The 15813-nt window shown below is 37.7% G+C and overlaps 1 protein-coding gene across 2 annotated transcripts in view; it reads right to left on the bottom strand.

The window, feature by feature from the left end:
- Positions 1–15813, bottom strand: part of Aga (aspartylglucosaminidase) — a 92806-nt gene that overhangs the window by 32576 nt on the left and 44417 nt on the right. The window lies entirely within an intron of this gene.

The raw sequence follows: 15813 nt of genomic DNA on the forward strand, positions 1-15813 counted from the left end.
TTTTCTGGCATTCTGTGACATTTTTGTTCTGGATATCTCAGAGTTCAAAACAAGGACAAAGAAACAATGAAAAACATACAGAGCATTGCTCATCCCTATCAGCATATGTGCTCAGGATACAGAAGGTCTCATGGCCAAATGGGGTTTGTTTGCATAATACCTTTGAGCTGCCTGAGCAACATTGCTAAGGTGGGAGAGCATGTTGTCTTGCACACAGCCCAAGGCATTCCTCCTAGAGTAAACAAAGTTCTATGGGAACAGACTACACACAGCAGAAGTGTGTAAGTATGTTATATGCAGGTTACATCTTTGACCTTGACCACAGGACCTTGAACTCAGCATTTTACAAAGTTTGGGCTACTGTGTGTTGAGTCTTAGTTGCCTCCTCAGCTAGTTGGTCATAATGGTAGGATTCTTACAGGACTGCTGAGAGGATAAAGTGTAAATATCAGTGGAAGGGGTTCAGACAGACTCTAACAATTGAGTGTCTGGATTAAATTTCATTATCGTTATTTATAGCACCAGCATTACTATCTGCCCAAACTATTTTTAAAAAATGTTTCAGAGAAGAAATAGCAATCATAAGAAATTTACAGTACTTGAATTTAATTGGACAGAGAAGAAATGAATGCTTGAAAGGAACAGAAAAAGAAAACCACTAGAAGACAAGAAAAAACATAATATATTTGAGGAACAGAACATTTTATCGTCAGAACTTTTTAGTAAAAAGAAAATAAGTCTGGGGTGAGCTTTGTGATGTCAATGAAACATCAAAATTTAAAGATGAAAATGAATAAAAGTTTCAATTCATAAAAAGCTGAGACGCTACTGTTTAGCATATTTACTATTCTTAGTAGAAATAGCATCCAGGCAGATGGCTCAGCTTGTAAAAGTGTTAGCCACAAAACCTTACCAAATGGGTCAGAGTACTAGAACCCTGTAAAAAGTTTATGGTGATCCAAGCCTGTTTCCCCAGCACTACTAACTACAGCAGGATGTGAGACAAAGACAGAAGACCACAAGCCACCGAGCCTACCCTGGAGTACAGAGCTAACGACCGAAGCAAGAGAGATCCAATCTCAATACGTTTATGGCAAAAGTCAGTGCCCCAGACTGACCGCCACATGAGCATTCTGGTGTGCATGAACCAGAACTCAGAAACACATTGTGTGCACTGACCACACACTCATGCACCCAGAGATTTTAACAGAGAAATTCTCTATCAGAATAAAGAGTCTTGATGCTTGATTAAAATTGTTCTATTCCTATTGTTTCTTCCATTTCTTTTCCTTTCTAACTAAATGCTATTACAGGAGGCAAAACTATAAAAGAAATCAATAGTCTCATGACAGCAACTCCATATCTACCTGCTATAGTAACAGGTCTGTCTTGCTCCCAAACAGTAATGTGGCCATCTTGACTGCATACTAATAGATGCTTGTCTGCATTTGATAAGCCTCTGTTTTTCTCATCGTTATGTTATCCCATTTAGCGTGTTTGGTGCCATTTAAAAGAATTTATTTCCCTATCCATGGCAAAAAATAAACAATTTAGAAAGCTTTTCAGAGTAGGAAAAAAATGTTAAATCTATATATTTGAGTAGGTTATTGATTCATTAGTTTAGCAACTTGATTTTGCAAACTTGAATAATTCAAATGCACTAGAAATGATACAGCATTTAGAAAGTGCATTCTTAAAATGGTAAACACTGGATCTTGGACCTGGGTCTGTAGCTATTACTTATTTAAAATAAACAAGCAAATTCCATTGAGATATGGTCTCATTTTCAGGAATGGTCTATTAGCAGGCAGCACTGAGCACAACAATTAACCATATCAGCACATTAAAGTCTAATGTGTAAACTCCACATAGCAGCAAACACACATCCTACCATGGCCTATTAAGTAATCAGAAATGATTGCAGATAATTAGCCTGGGAACAGCTGCATAAACTCAACCATTCCATTTTTTATCAGACATGGATGCTTCAAGTAGGAAGGAGAGCCATTAGCCATGTCTTGAACTTGGTGGGAGTGTCACTACAAAACAAAATTAGGGAGCGAGTCTAACATTTGATTGTGCATGGCCATTTGAAACTTCCTTATGAGGATACGTGTTTGCCTAACTACAGATTTGCAACTAAAATAATTGAAACAACATTATCAATGATGACAAATAACTCATATGAAATTTAAAACAAGATAATGAGCAGGGATCAAGTAGTAATATCTCTTTCGTGTGTGTGTTTCAGTCATATTTTTTATTTTAAATTCACACTTTGCGCATTCTCTGGCAATCTCTCTTAATGATCTGATTAATAGCACCAAGGTGTGTGTGTGTGTGAGAGAGAGAGAGACAGAGAGACAGAGAGACAGAGAGAGACCGAGAGAGACAGAGACAGAGAGAGAGAGAGAGAGAGAGAGAGAGAGAGAGAGATTTCACTTAAAAATGTGGCTTTCTCTTTTTCTGTTCTATTTTTACTAATGAAAATGCTTTAAGAAAAGCATTACAACTTTATTGGAACAGTTGAAATACAAATATAGAAAAAGAAAGGATTATATTTACTCTGTATTGATCCAGAAATACAGAACCAAAAGAAACAAACGTATTTTTCTGTTATTATTGAAGATTAAACCTAGCTAAGGCCTTGTGCATGGTAGGCAAGCACTCTGCCACTTGTCTATACTCCTATTATTTTTTATTTTGAGACAAATTCTTCTTCAGTTGCCCAAACTGACCTTCAACTTGCAGTTCTCTTGCCTTGCCATCTGTAGCAAGTTGAATAGCTGAAATTGTACAACCAGGCCGAAGTAAATTACCACCCTTAAAACTAAAATTGGTACAGTGTGGTATCATCCGAGGGTTCCATAAGAACCTCATTCAAAGGTGGATATGCTTAGAAGGGGCCAGGGTTTCCATCAACGTTTCTTCACATTTTAAGATTCTATGAAGTAAAACTCATGAGAATGTCTCAGCAATGAATGAATGTAACCACCTTTGATGGTTTTGGACTTTTGGGAGGTAAGTTTGCAATATTTGCATGGAAAGTTTTCAATAAAGAATGTCTACTTAACTTCCGTTTTTTATTTTCCTCATGGGATATTAGTCATCTTTTTTATAATTTTATTAAAAATAATGTAGGATAGATATGGATAATTATATATATATAAATACGATTGATAGATAAAATAAATGATGATATATCTAAATCATATTACATAGATCATGGTTATATAATTAAGAATCCTAAATTTTACTCATAGATAGTTTTATTAAAAGTATTTTATATTTATTTTCTCTTCAGTTATTTTTTATTTGATTTATTTATCTATTTATTTTGTTTTTTTGAGACAAGGTTTATCTGTATAGCTCTATAACCTGTCCTGGAACTCCCTCTGTAGACCAGGCTGGCCTCAAACTCAGAGATCTATCTGCCTAACTCTGTGTCCCAAATGCTGGAATTAATGGAGTGCGCCACCGCCACCCACACCCCTTATCTTCATTGTTAAGAGAATACAAAGAATACATTTTCTTGTGTCAGGGCCATGCTAGATACTATAACAGTTTAAGCAGAGTGCCTTAAGGATTTTAATGTCTTTGAAGTAAATGAGCAGGCAAAGCAGCAGGTATAGGTTAAACAGGCAAGAGCTACAGAGAGGAGACATGGGGTAAGAGGGTCAAATGCAAAAAGAAGCTCATTGCAACCTGGAGGTTGCTGGGCGCCCAAAGTGGTAACACTGGACAGTTGGGGGCATTTACCAGCTGCAAATAGAGTTTAGAAGGATATTATAGGAATGAGAAATAATTTCTAATGGATAACTAAAGTGAAAATCAACCAACCCTAACTATAGTAATTTGGTACATGCTGCTCATTCATTGCAAATTCATTGATATTGCCCAGTGCACCAGTAGAATATTGTGTGGGCTTACAATAACTCTTTCCTGTTTCCTAGGGTCCTGCTGAGTATTAATAAAATAGGGTGGCCCAGGAAAATCAACAGTTAGGACTTCCTAGATTCTCCACCATTAAGGACCGGGAATATTTCCTTCAACAAACTCATCAACTGACCCTTAAAGACGCGTAGGATGTTCTTTAAACTGATCACCACTCTTCTTTGGCAAAACACTTGCACTTTTGTTGGACAGCATTTAATACAGCATGGTAGAGTGTCTATATAACATTCCAGATATATTGAACTAACCAGATGAAATATTATTGTAGTATTTGGATGGAATTCATTGGAAGGGAAATAGGAATGTGAGGTTAAGTAGGAACAGTGGCTGGATTACAGTCAGGTGATCTGATGCCTGACTGCAGATCTGTCACCAAGTACTAAGGCTGAGATAATAATGTTGTTACTAAGAAAAAACTCTAAAGACACTGAACTTCTCAAACTTCAGAGTCGTTAGCCATAAGACCAAACATTTGATTAGAATACCTCTAATACCTACCCCAGTGTCTCCATAGATTGTTTTTAAAACAATAATCACTTGTAGAATTAAGCAATGCATGGTTCACAGCCTTGTTTTGGATTACCTTGGTCATAAGTCCCTTGTATCTATCTCTTCAGAGTGGGTTGTGCTTTATATTGTTCTTCTTATCTGTTGAAGTTAAAATAGAGTTCCAGTCTCCATTCCCAAGTGGGGTCAAATGTTCATAGCATGGCTGTTTAGAATGAGACATTCTTATTTTCATGACTATTAACTGCCATGAAGACCTCATGATTAAATCCCTCCATCCCTGGGAGACTTTTAGAAGAGCACAGAATAGAATAGCACATCTCAGTGTATGAAGTGCCCTGTCTTGAATGTTGATTAAACAATTCACAGAGCCCGAGAAGTAATAAAATGAGAAAAGTTTCACTGATGTGAAGCTGGGGAGTAAAGATTAGAGAAGACACCGACATGGAAAAAAATCCTTCTGACTCTACACAGGGCATTAAAGTTCTCTCCTTTTTTTTCTCATGCCTTCCTTTTTACCATTTGCTTTTGCACAGTTTCTGTTGAATTGATATCTCGCCAGATCGTACACATGTAAACCACAAACCTTCAAAAGACACGATTTATCCACCTTCCTTACATTTACCATAATACTCTAAACAACGGTTCAACAAAAGCTTAAGAAATAAATGTCAAGAGAAAGAACATGGTAATTTATAATCCTGGATATTGTGAATTAGAGGAAGCTCATTGCAATCATTGGAACTTTTTCTCTGTATTTTTGCTAGGTGGTATGCTTTTGCAGTGGGCCTATTGGCTGTTTCATGGGATCCTCGTCTTTGCTGTTAGGACCTGTGACTAGGGAGCTAACATATGCCCATACTTTCTTTGTATCTTATACTGTGTGCTGTCTTAGCACTCCATATTTTATGTCCAGGCATGCCAACCTCTAACATATTCTTGGGCAACGCAGTTTCTGCCTGAGTGCCCTTGAGACCCACTTAGAGCATGGGCCTGGTTGCTGTAAAACTTTTCAGTAACACTTCTCTGTCTTAGATAGGAAATTAGAGAAGAATGCTCTATTTGAGCTTCACTTTGTAATCATTGCACTTTTAAGCCTTCTATCTTGCATGTTCCAATTGGTGTTATCTACTGTAGTTGATTGGATAGTCCGTTACAGTGGGGTTGGAACCATAACACATGTTCAGCATCCTCATATTATTTTAGGAGAACACATTTTGGTCCATGGTCAAGTCCAAAGGTATAAAATCTTTGAAGCTTTTATTCTAAAAGTATTCGAAGTAGTTCTTCTCTAAATAGCACATGTACAGAATGGGGATTAACACATAAGCCTCTCTCTGTGCTATTATTAAAGGCAAGTTAGCAACTGTATATCTAAATAGTCTCTATGCAAATTATTGTGTTTGTCACAGATCATTTTGAGGAACTTATTGTCACTTACTCAATTCACAGTATTAGCCTAATTTTAGTTCAACTTATATTCATTCCTGTTCTCAGTCTCTTTGCTTTAATAAGGTGTAAGTAGGTCAACCAAAAGGATCTTTCTCTACGTCTCAGCTAATTTTAGGGTCCCTGGGATGTTTTTCAGTTCCTATACATTTTTCCTAGAAATAATCACCATGATAATAAAATAATGTAGCAGACAAGGCATAGCATCTATCTTCTTTTTCAGAAAGAATATTCCATGAGAACCTACAAATATTTTTTTTTATTTAATACTGAGCCTTCAGCTTCTAGACTGGTTTCTAAAATATTACTGAAGCCATTACATGAATGACTATTGCATGAATATGAAACCTCTTCTTTTCTTACCTTTATTAACCGTGCTTTTGTGTGTGTGTGTGTGTGTGTGTGTGTGTGTGTGTGTGTGTTCTGATTCTGGAAAAGCTGTCCTTTGGCCTTGGAGCTGATAAGAACTGTTGCTTAGTTGATAAGCTTTTGAAATTCAAATTACTATGGAAACAACCGCTGGTTCCACCTGTCTCTTGGAGCAGTTTGTAGCTGTACACCTTACGCTGGAGGGAGCTGGAGTCACAGATAAAGCCTGGCTTCTTGGTGTCCCGACATCCTTGTAGACACCCCCTTCTGTTAGAACAGTCTTCCTTTAGTTGGGTTACATCTAAATTGGCTATGATTAGAGCACTTAATCTATTCACTATAACTGATTAAGTTACTGCTTGATTGTGTTACAGCTTCATCCATTTACCATGATTAGATTGTTGCTGGAAATATAGGGATACAATCAAGCTTCTGCTATTGTCGGATTCCTTGGGGTCTTTCTAAATTTCTCCACATAATGCTTTTGGCTATTCCGTGGGGGAAAGGTGTTTCTACAGATAGCAAATCTCATCCATTCCATTTGAATTTTCCTGACTATTTTGGGAGGGTGACTTTATCTCAACCTCCCGGGATGACATTTCTTCCCTCCCCTATACTAATCAGGTCTGGCAAGTAACTAGTTGTCCATATAGGAAGAACAAATTCTATCAGTTCTCTGCCTTTCCGACAGTCTGTTCCCCATCTTGGGAGCGGCTGTAGAAAGTGATTCACATATAACCCCTAACAAAGACTAAGAGGGCTTTTCGTGAATTTTTCATCAGAGGCCTGGAATGTGAGCTTACGACAATGTCTGCAACATATCAGAAAAGCGGAGTAAGCAGAAGCAGAGGCAAAACTAATGAAAAAAAAAAGTCTGCTCAATATCACACATTAGAAACAAACAGGACTTAGTTTCTAAGCAGCTTTCTCCCAGGTGAAATGGTGTCAGGTGGCTCTACATCTCACTCCCCCCACCCTTCCTGAGCCCAGCTCCAAGGGTGTAGAGACAGGGAGACTTTGAGAAACGCTGAAGATTGGGATCATTGGGGCTCATTGTGTGTACTGTTTCCGGTCAGCAGAAAAGTGGGAAAGAGTGAAGGCATTTGCTTGTTTGTGTCAGTTCACAGAGACTCCTGGGATTAACAGTGAAAAGTTTCTTCTTGGTATTCATTGCAACCAAATTTCCGACGTTCCACTAGCCCCTCCAGCATGCTACAGCTAGCATCATATAAAATAGTTGTTTGGCTTTGTTATTTCTTCTTTTTTTCCCCCAGAGACTCAAGTGTGTGCAGGAGACTCCACACTACTTGAAACACTCTTGGAATGATGAGCGTGCCACCATCACATCCCTGTATGCTCTGAAATTATGTGAAAACATGAGAGGCCAGGATTGCTATCTTTCCCATTTCCAAAGGCAGGATCATCCCTTGCTCTATCTTTAGGACTATGTCTGTTTGCTTTCAAAAAGAAAAACATAGGATAGGTGCCTTTTACAAAGATAAACATATACTAAAGGTAAACACATACACTAAACACATCTTCATTTTATTTATACACCTATAGGGAATGTATCTTCTTGACAAACAGTGTAAAAAAAAGTACAAGGAATTGAAAATGGAAGTTTTAGAATAGAAAACAGAAATAGAAAGCTATAAGAATAAAAAATATTTTTATAAAAATCGAAAATAAAAAATTATAATTAATTTTGCTTTTTTATTTCAAAAATAGCTTTTCTGATATATAGTATAATCCTTCCAGAAAGATGTCGTCTTAGTCACCTAAGTGAATGACCATAGTACATGCACTTCAAAGACTGAATGAAATTTTCATATACCTTAAGATAATTCACTAATATGTTAAAAATCACATTTTTTCTTTTAATCCATGGATCCAATAAACTGATAGAAGTGGAAGACTATTAGACTAATGCAACATGCATTCAATGAGATTAAATAGGCATCCTTTGCATTTCTATTACTTGAATGCCTATGACCCTAAAATGAAGACCTGATTCTATGGTGACTTACCGATTGTAGACTATTTTGACAATACTGATAGTCGTGTGTACCAGATTTCAGCAGGTAAAAGGAGAAGTCGAAGCTAGGAACATGGCCCAGCTGGAGAAGTGTTTGTTTTGTAAGGTTGAGGATTTGAGTTTGTATTCACAGAATTGAAGTAAAAACTGCAAGGTGTGGTGGCATGCACCTGTAATCCTATGGCTAGAGAGGGGGAACTGGGAGTAGTTTTGAGCTTGCTAGCCAGACAGCCCAGGTGATTAAGGTTCAGTAAGAGAACATGTCTTAAAAACTAAAACAGAGAAGACACCCAAGCTTAACCTTTGACAGGCACACACACATAAACATTTATTCATGTAGTACATACACATACACACAAAGAAAGGAAGAACAAAGACACAGTTGGTCACTGGTACCCATACTGACAGGAAAACAAATGAAAAAGAACATAGACATATAGGAAATAAAAAAATAGCTGATATCCAGATCAAAATGTATGTGTCTTTCACAGAAACATAATGAAAATTAGGTCCTTTATCGTGAATTTTAAGATGAGAGGATTTCAAGGTAAGGGTGTGAGGTGGCAGAAATCAGATAAAGAGTCAGCTAAGAAAGTTAATGTAGAGTTAAAAGGTAGTGTGGGGCAGTGGTTAATGCAGCCATCAATCGCCACAGAAAAGATCAGGAATACAAAACTTTGAAAACTGAAAAGTTAGCAGTGCAGCAGCAGCATTCAAGATCTTCTGAAACTCCGAGATTTAAGAAGACTATAAATGAGAAGACGGCAGGATTTGATATTGAAATGATTAAGATATAAATAAGAATCTCAGTGCAGGTAGGATTCTGGTAACGGCATATGTTAGAAATGCTTGAGATGAAAAGGGCAAGGAGGAAATGGGAAATCCAAGTCAAGTATAACTGTTGGGGGCCTTGGGAATAACAGGAAATGAAAACGATGGAAGGGAAAAGTAAACAAACTACATTATTATCTAGTTTAACTGGAAAGTAGACAACTTTCCTCAAAGAATGCCCATCAAACTGATACAAAGCTCAAGAGGAGAACAAATTTGAACAAAGGGGTGAGAAAGGTCACAGACAGATTTGATACCTTAGAATTTTTAGACGATGACAATCAGAAGTACAGTTAGTCATAAAAGTCAGGCTAGGCTTCACTCATGAAAGGACCAAAGAGTTAAATCTAAAAAAGATTTAAAAAAAATTAGAAAACAAAAATGCCTCCAGAAATAAAGTTGTGCTTGGGAAAATGCATATCAAGTGTGGCCTGAGAATCACGTTATTACTTGTGACACTTCTAGCCATTTAAATGACTTAGCTTTCAGCCAGTGTACCTCTTCTGTCTTTCTGTTCTAATTAAAATATGTTCATAAGAGGAAGAATTGTATTTAAGGACTGAGACGAAAATTTAAGAAGACATTACAGTCATTCTTGCCTCACCAGTTAGAATTACTGTTCCAGACCCTCTCATTAATTATAAAAGTGGAAATTTATTATGCTTGCTGTTTTATGATAAACATTCAAGCACCTAGAAAGTTAAAATATAGCCTTTAGAGTTCAGGTGATTGATTGATACTATTAAAATAAATTTCCTAAAAACACAGTGAAAATTAAGTATGATAAATTTATTAGAACAACATAATGTTAGAGACATTCCTATGAGCTGAAAACAGGAGCAATTTCCTGTGAAATATTTAAGGAATCTGTAGATTAAATAAAAGCCAGTTTACTTTAAATTGAAAAAGGCAATTTTTTTCTAGTGGAAATGTTCCTCCCTATGAGCAGTGAGTCAAATTTAGACTGCACATAATGGCTTGTTTCTGGATTGGAAGGGGTGGGGGTTACTTACACTGAAGAAACTCACCAGACACCTTTTGTCAGGCAGTCAGGATTAACAGTCACACTGTATTATGTGGCTTCAGGCAGGTTCCTGCTATGACCCTCTTTTCCCAACACACAGAGTTCCTTGCCATTCACAAGGGAAACATGAGATCTCAGCTGAGGGACATTCATCCAAATAATTGACCAGTGAATCGCAGAAATATGAAGGTCATCAAAAGTTCTTCAGAAAAGAAATCAGAGAATCAGTTGTCAGACCCCAGAGGCACCTCAGGAGGCATGACAACTAAGTGTGTTTTGGGGAATAGATGGTATTCTGAAACACTTAATAGATTTGAGGGGGAAAAAAAGTCTAAGAAATGGTAATAAAATCTGGATTTAATAGCAGTATTAGTAACAATACTGTTTTGTTTGTTACTGTTTTATATTATTGATATTGCCTCATGAATGGTACCAAATATACCATACAATGGTCTCCTATTAAGCATGAGGCCTTGAGCAAATCTCCCAGTACCCAGACAGGAGGGAAGGAAGGAAGGAATGGAGGTGAGCTACCTCTGTGTTGTTAGGAAACAAAAATTAAAAGTTGTGTTCTGACTTGAATAAAGGCTGGTATAAAGTATTGCTCTGGGAGTTAGAAAGTCTATCTTACATCTATAAGAATGGCCAAGATCAAAAACACTGATGACAACTTATGTTGGAGAGGTTGTAGGATAAAGGTAACACTCCTGCATTGCTGGTGGGAATGCAAGCTGGTACAGCTCCTTTGGATGTCAGTGTGGCGATTTCTCAGAAAATTAGGAAACAACCTTTCAAGACACAGAAATACCACTTTTGGGTGTATATCCAAAAAATACTTAATTGTGTCACAAGGGCATGTGCTTAACTATGTTCATAGGAGCACTGTTTGTTGTAGCTAGAACCTGGAAACAACCTAAATGCCCCTCGACAGAAGAATGGATAAGGAAAACGTGGTTCATTTATACAATGGAGTACTACACATTAGGAAAAAAAAGCCCGACATCTTGAATTTTGCGGGAAAATGGATGGAGCTAGAAACATCATTTTGAGTGACGTAACCGAGACTCAGAAAGACAATTATCACATGTACTCACTCATATGTGGTTTTGAAACATAAAGCAAAGAAAAGCAGCCGCAAATCACAATACCAAAGAACCTAGACAACAATGAGGACGCTAAGAGAGACATACATAGATCTAATCTACATGGGTAGCAGAAAAAGACAAGATCTCCTGAGTAAATTGGAGCATGGGGACCTTGGGAGAGGGTGGAAGGGGATGACAGAGGCAGGGAGGGGAGAGGGAGCATAGAAAAATGTAGAGCTCAATAAAATTTAAAAAAAAGAATATCTAAAAAGAATAAATTGACGCTGTAATGGCTAACCCTGTGAGATCCGAAATCATGGATGAGGCATACCTCTGGGAATACATCACATAAGGATGTGAGAGGAAGCATTAACTAATGTGGGAAGACCTGCATCAGAGTGGGCAGCCCCTTCTAAGGGTAGCCGAGATTTAAGAGTCCAAGATAAAGCAATGCTGTTTCCTTGTCCACCGCAGCTTCTTGCTGGTAAGTGTGTCTCTCCCATTGCAATGGCTGTGGCCATCCTGTACTTATTGAGAATCTTGATTCTTCTGCTTCCCAGTGTGGACTAAGGACCAGCAGCTCTCCGGGAATCCTCTAGGCCTGCAGTGCCAGGCTGGGACTACTGAGACATCTGGCTTTGTGTGCTGAGCAGCTATTAGATTCACAGCCTCTCAAGCATGTAGAACGTTATTTTGTGAACTTTCCAGCCTGTATTGTATAAGTCAACCTAACAGATGAGCTTTGTAATGTATATCTATCCCATTAGCTCAGTTTCTCTAAAGCATCCGAACTACTACAAACATTATATGCTGAGAGAAAGAGAATAGAGACCTAGTCTGCGCTCACCGTTCAGTTGGGAAGTATTATCCCCAAGTACTTGCAAATATGACATTTAACCAAATATTAAAAAAATTGGTTACATCAACACATAAAAATACCAACTTTTTAGAAAGGAAAATCTCCAAATTCTAAATGTGTCGGTTCTTTCTCAATAAACACATGCCAAAATGCCCATCAATACAAAATCATGAAAGAATTCTGGAGAGTGAAAACTTTTAATAATGTAACTAAAAGAGTCCAAATGTCATAAGAGATAGGGCATCCTGGAATTGAAAATGGGAACACGTAAGGAGTTCGTTCATGAAAAAGTACAAGCCATTCTCCCTTCATACTAAAATAATGTCAAAATGGATCAAAGTTTTAAAGTATCAGAAAATAAAAATATCAAACCAATATGTCTAATCATTTTAAAATCTGGAATTCTCATTGTAATGAATAATCAAAGATGGGAGGGATTAAAATACATAATGTACATCTAGTCTTCTGGTTTGAATGTGAGATGTCAGCATCAGGTTCATGTACTGAAGTCTTGGGCCTTCATTGGTCAGGCTATTTTAGGAGATGGTAGTAACTTTAGAAGGAATGGACTAACTAGATATAGTAGTTCACTGAAATCATAGACTTGGGATTGTTGCTGTCTCAACCAGCTCCTCTTCTGCCTCATCTTAATCTCTGGTAATTTGTGTGTGTGTGTGTGTGTGTGTGTGTGTGTGTGTGTGTGATTCTTGTAGTGTATAGTAGATCTTATCCTTTTTTTTTTTTTGCTTACTTGGCATCTCCCTTCCCCTCTGAATTTTGTACTTCTTTCATCTCCTCTTCAGTGATAATCCCCTGAGCCCTGAAGGAAGGAAGGATTTGATGGTTGAGTGTTCTAAGGTCTCTCTGTCTCTCAACTGTGTCTCCGTCTGTCTCTCTGTATCTGTATAATGTCTGACTGTGGGTTTCTGTGCTTGTTCCCATCTACTACAGGAGCAGACTTCTCTGATGATGACTGAGCAAGACATTAATCTATGATTATAGGAGTATGTCCTTAGAAGTCATCTTAGTGCTATATTCCTTTAGTATGTTCCTCTCTAGTAGTATTTGGTTTTTCCATAGGTCCCTGGGTTATGTAGTCTTAGGTTCTAGCTCACAAAAGCTATGTTTGGCAAGGATTCCATCTTATGGAGTTGTCCTTAAGTCAAATCTGATATTGTGTGGCTATTCTCAGAAACTGTGCCACCATTGCCCTGGCACATCTAGCAAGCAGGACACCTCTCTAAATTGAAGGTTTTGTGACTGGGTTGGTGCTATTTCCTTTGGTAACAGTACAGGGTATCTTCAGATTCCAAAACCACTAGCCTCTCATGGTGAAGGCTCTAGGTAGGTACTACCTCTACTTCTCCGTGTTCAATATATTGTGTAGGTTTTGCCACAAACTGTTCGGTCTACAATGAGTCTTACCTGCAAGATATGCTAGGACACCAGTGACACAAAGCTTATGGGAGTAATCAATCAATATCGGATTTGATTTAATGCTAACTCCATAAGATGACACCCATGTCCAACAATAGAGCCTTGAGATCAGTTTGTGGAGAATAAGTTATAACCTTGGTATCAGTGTTTTGCAAGGCTCCAACTATTCCCAGCTAACCCAGTAACAAACATCTGATTTAAGCAATAAACATAAATGATTGCTTTCAACTTTTATCATAGAGTTTAGGAAGCTGCTATCAACATCTGTATTTGTGACTTTCCGCAAATGACGTGCATCCATTACTTTCACCCCAGGGCATAGAAAGGTATATAATTTTAGATTATAACTAAGCATTACCTTACATTGTAAAAGATGATTGCATGGAAATCAAAACCAAGTGAAGCTGGTTGTTACTTTTTCTCTGAAAGACAGGTTAAAGAGTTTGTGGACACAGTAGGATAGCTGTCTTAGGTCTTAAGTGATCAAGGTGTATTATTAACTTTGGATACGAGGTCCAGAAAATTTCCAGTCTCTTAGAATGTAAGAGATATTTTGAGAATATTGCACCATCACATTATATAATGGTATAATAGATATTTAGATATTATATTAGATTTTCAAGAGCACTGGAAATATTAATTAGCATATTGCAGAGTTGAGATGTTAGTGGCTTCTGGGTATATTTTGGCTTCAGCATTTCCTTTCTTTCTTTCTTTCTTTCTTTTTCTTTTTTTTTTTTTTTGGTTTTTTCGAGACAAGATTTCTCTGTAGCTTTGGTGCCTGTCCTGGAACTAGCTCTTATAGACTAGGCTGGCCTCAAACCCACAGAGATCCGCCTGCCTCTGCCACCCGAATGCTGTAAAGGCATGTGCCACCACCACCTGGTCAGCATTTCCTTTCTTAAAAAGCATACAATGACTACAAGTACCTAATTGATTCTGATTCTGATATATTTCCAGCATGACTTTAGGGATGCAGATAGCTAAAGGATGCTATTATTTTTTTCTCTAACAGCATTATAGAATTAATCTTATATTAAGAACTCTGTTTCATAAGTAAATTTCTTTAAAACTGTCTTTTTTTATATTCACTTATCTTGAAGTGGAGTGTTTGTCCTTTTCCTAGTAGCTGTGAGTGAAAATGTGTGCATACTTAATGACCTGTGACTGTACATAGCCACTATGTAGATATTTGATGGGCAAAGGGATTTGAAGTAAAGTTAAAATGGGTAGTTAGGGGAATGCTGAAGGAGAAGCTGTCATGGAACTTTGCAACCCTTCCTAGCAACAGAAAACAGTGCTCGTGAATGAAGACACATTTAGTTAAAAAGAGACTTTTTTTTCTTTTCATATTCTACTTGGTCAAAAGAGGCTCTTTATTTTTCAAGTGTAGTATATGATAACTTACTTTGGCATTCTCTCCATGAGAGCAAAGATTCAGTGGCAATATCAAGCTGGTAGGTTATTGCTCTTCTGTGAATAGCGTACCCTGACCAATCTATTTCAAAGGACAATACTCCAGGCATAACATGTGATGTAAATGCAATGTGGCAATTTGATTTTCAAGTGGCACTTCATAGGAAGCGTGGATAAGCAAGAGCAGCATGCCACAGTCAGCTCTTGTAAATGTATTCTATCAAACCTACTTAAGTATCACAGACTAAAATAACAGACCTAACTCTTTGAGAAACTGACTGTATCCCAAAGATTAAAACGCCTTCTCCAGGCTGGCAGATTCAGAGGGAAGAAGCACTTGCCACTGAGCCTGGAGGTCAGACTTTCATCCCTAAGACCCACATGGTGGGAGAAGAGAATCGATTCCCCCACGTTGCTCTCTGATCGCCACATGTACACCAGGGCAAATGTGTACACACATGTGCAGAGACACATAAAGAAAAGAAATAAGTACAATGAAGAACAAAAGATCTTCTCTATACTATTTACCCTTTATCCTCAAATCACTGGCCTTTTCGGAGCACGATCCCTACCCTTACACCACACTGAGGAGAAAGATTATTTCGTGGTTTCGAGTTACGATTTAGAGACTCATGGCAGGCCTCTGTTCTAGTCTCCTTTCTGTTGCCATGGCAGAAACCATGACCAGAAGCAGCTTATCAAAGATTGGGTTTATTTCAGCTGACAAGGTACATACATCCCTTTGATGGAAGTCAGAGCAGGAATGCAAAGTAGATACTAGGGAGGAGTGCTGTTCTCTGGTTTAGCTCCTTCTTTGGCTCATGCTTTGTAAACTCTTTAATATACT

Source organism: Myodes glareolus, chromosome 23 (genome assembly GCF_982192425.1).
Source record: "Myodes glareolus chromosome 23, mMyoGla1.1, whole genome shotgun sequence".
Classification (NCBI taxonomy): Eukaryota; Metazoa; Chordata; class Mammalia; order Rodentia; family Cricetidae; genus Myodes; species Myodes glareolus.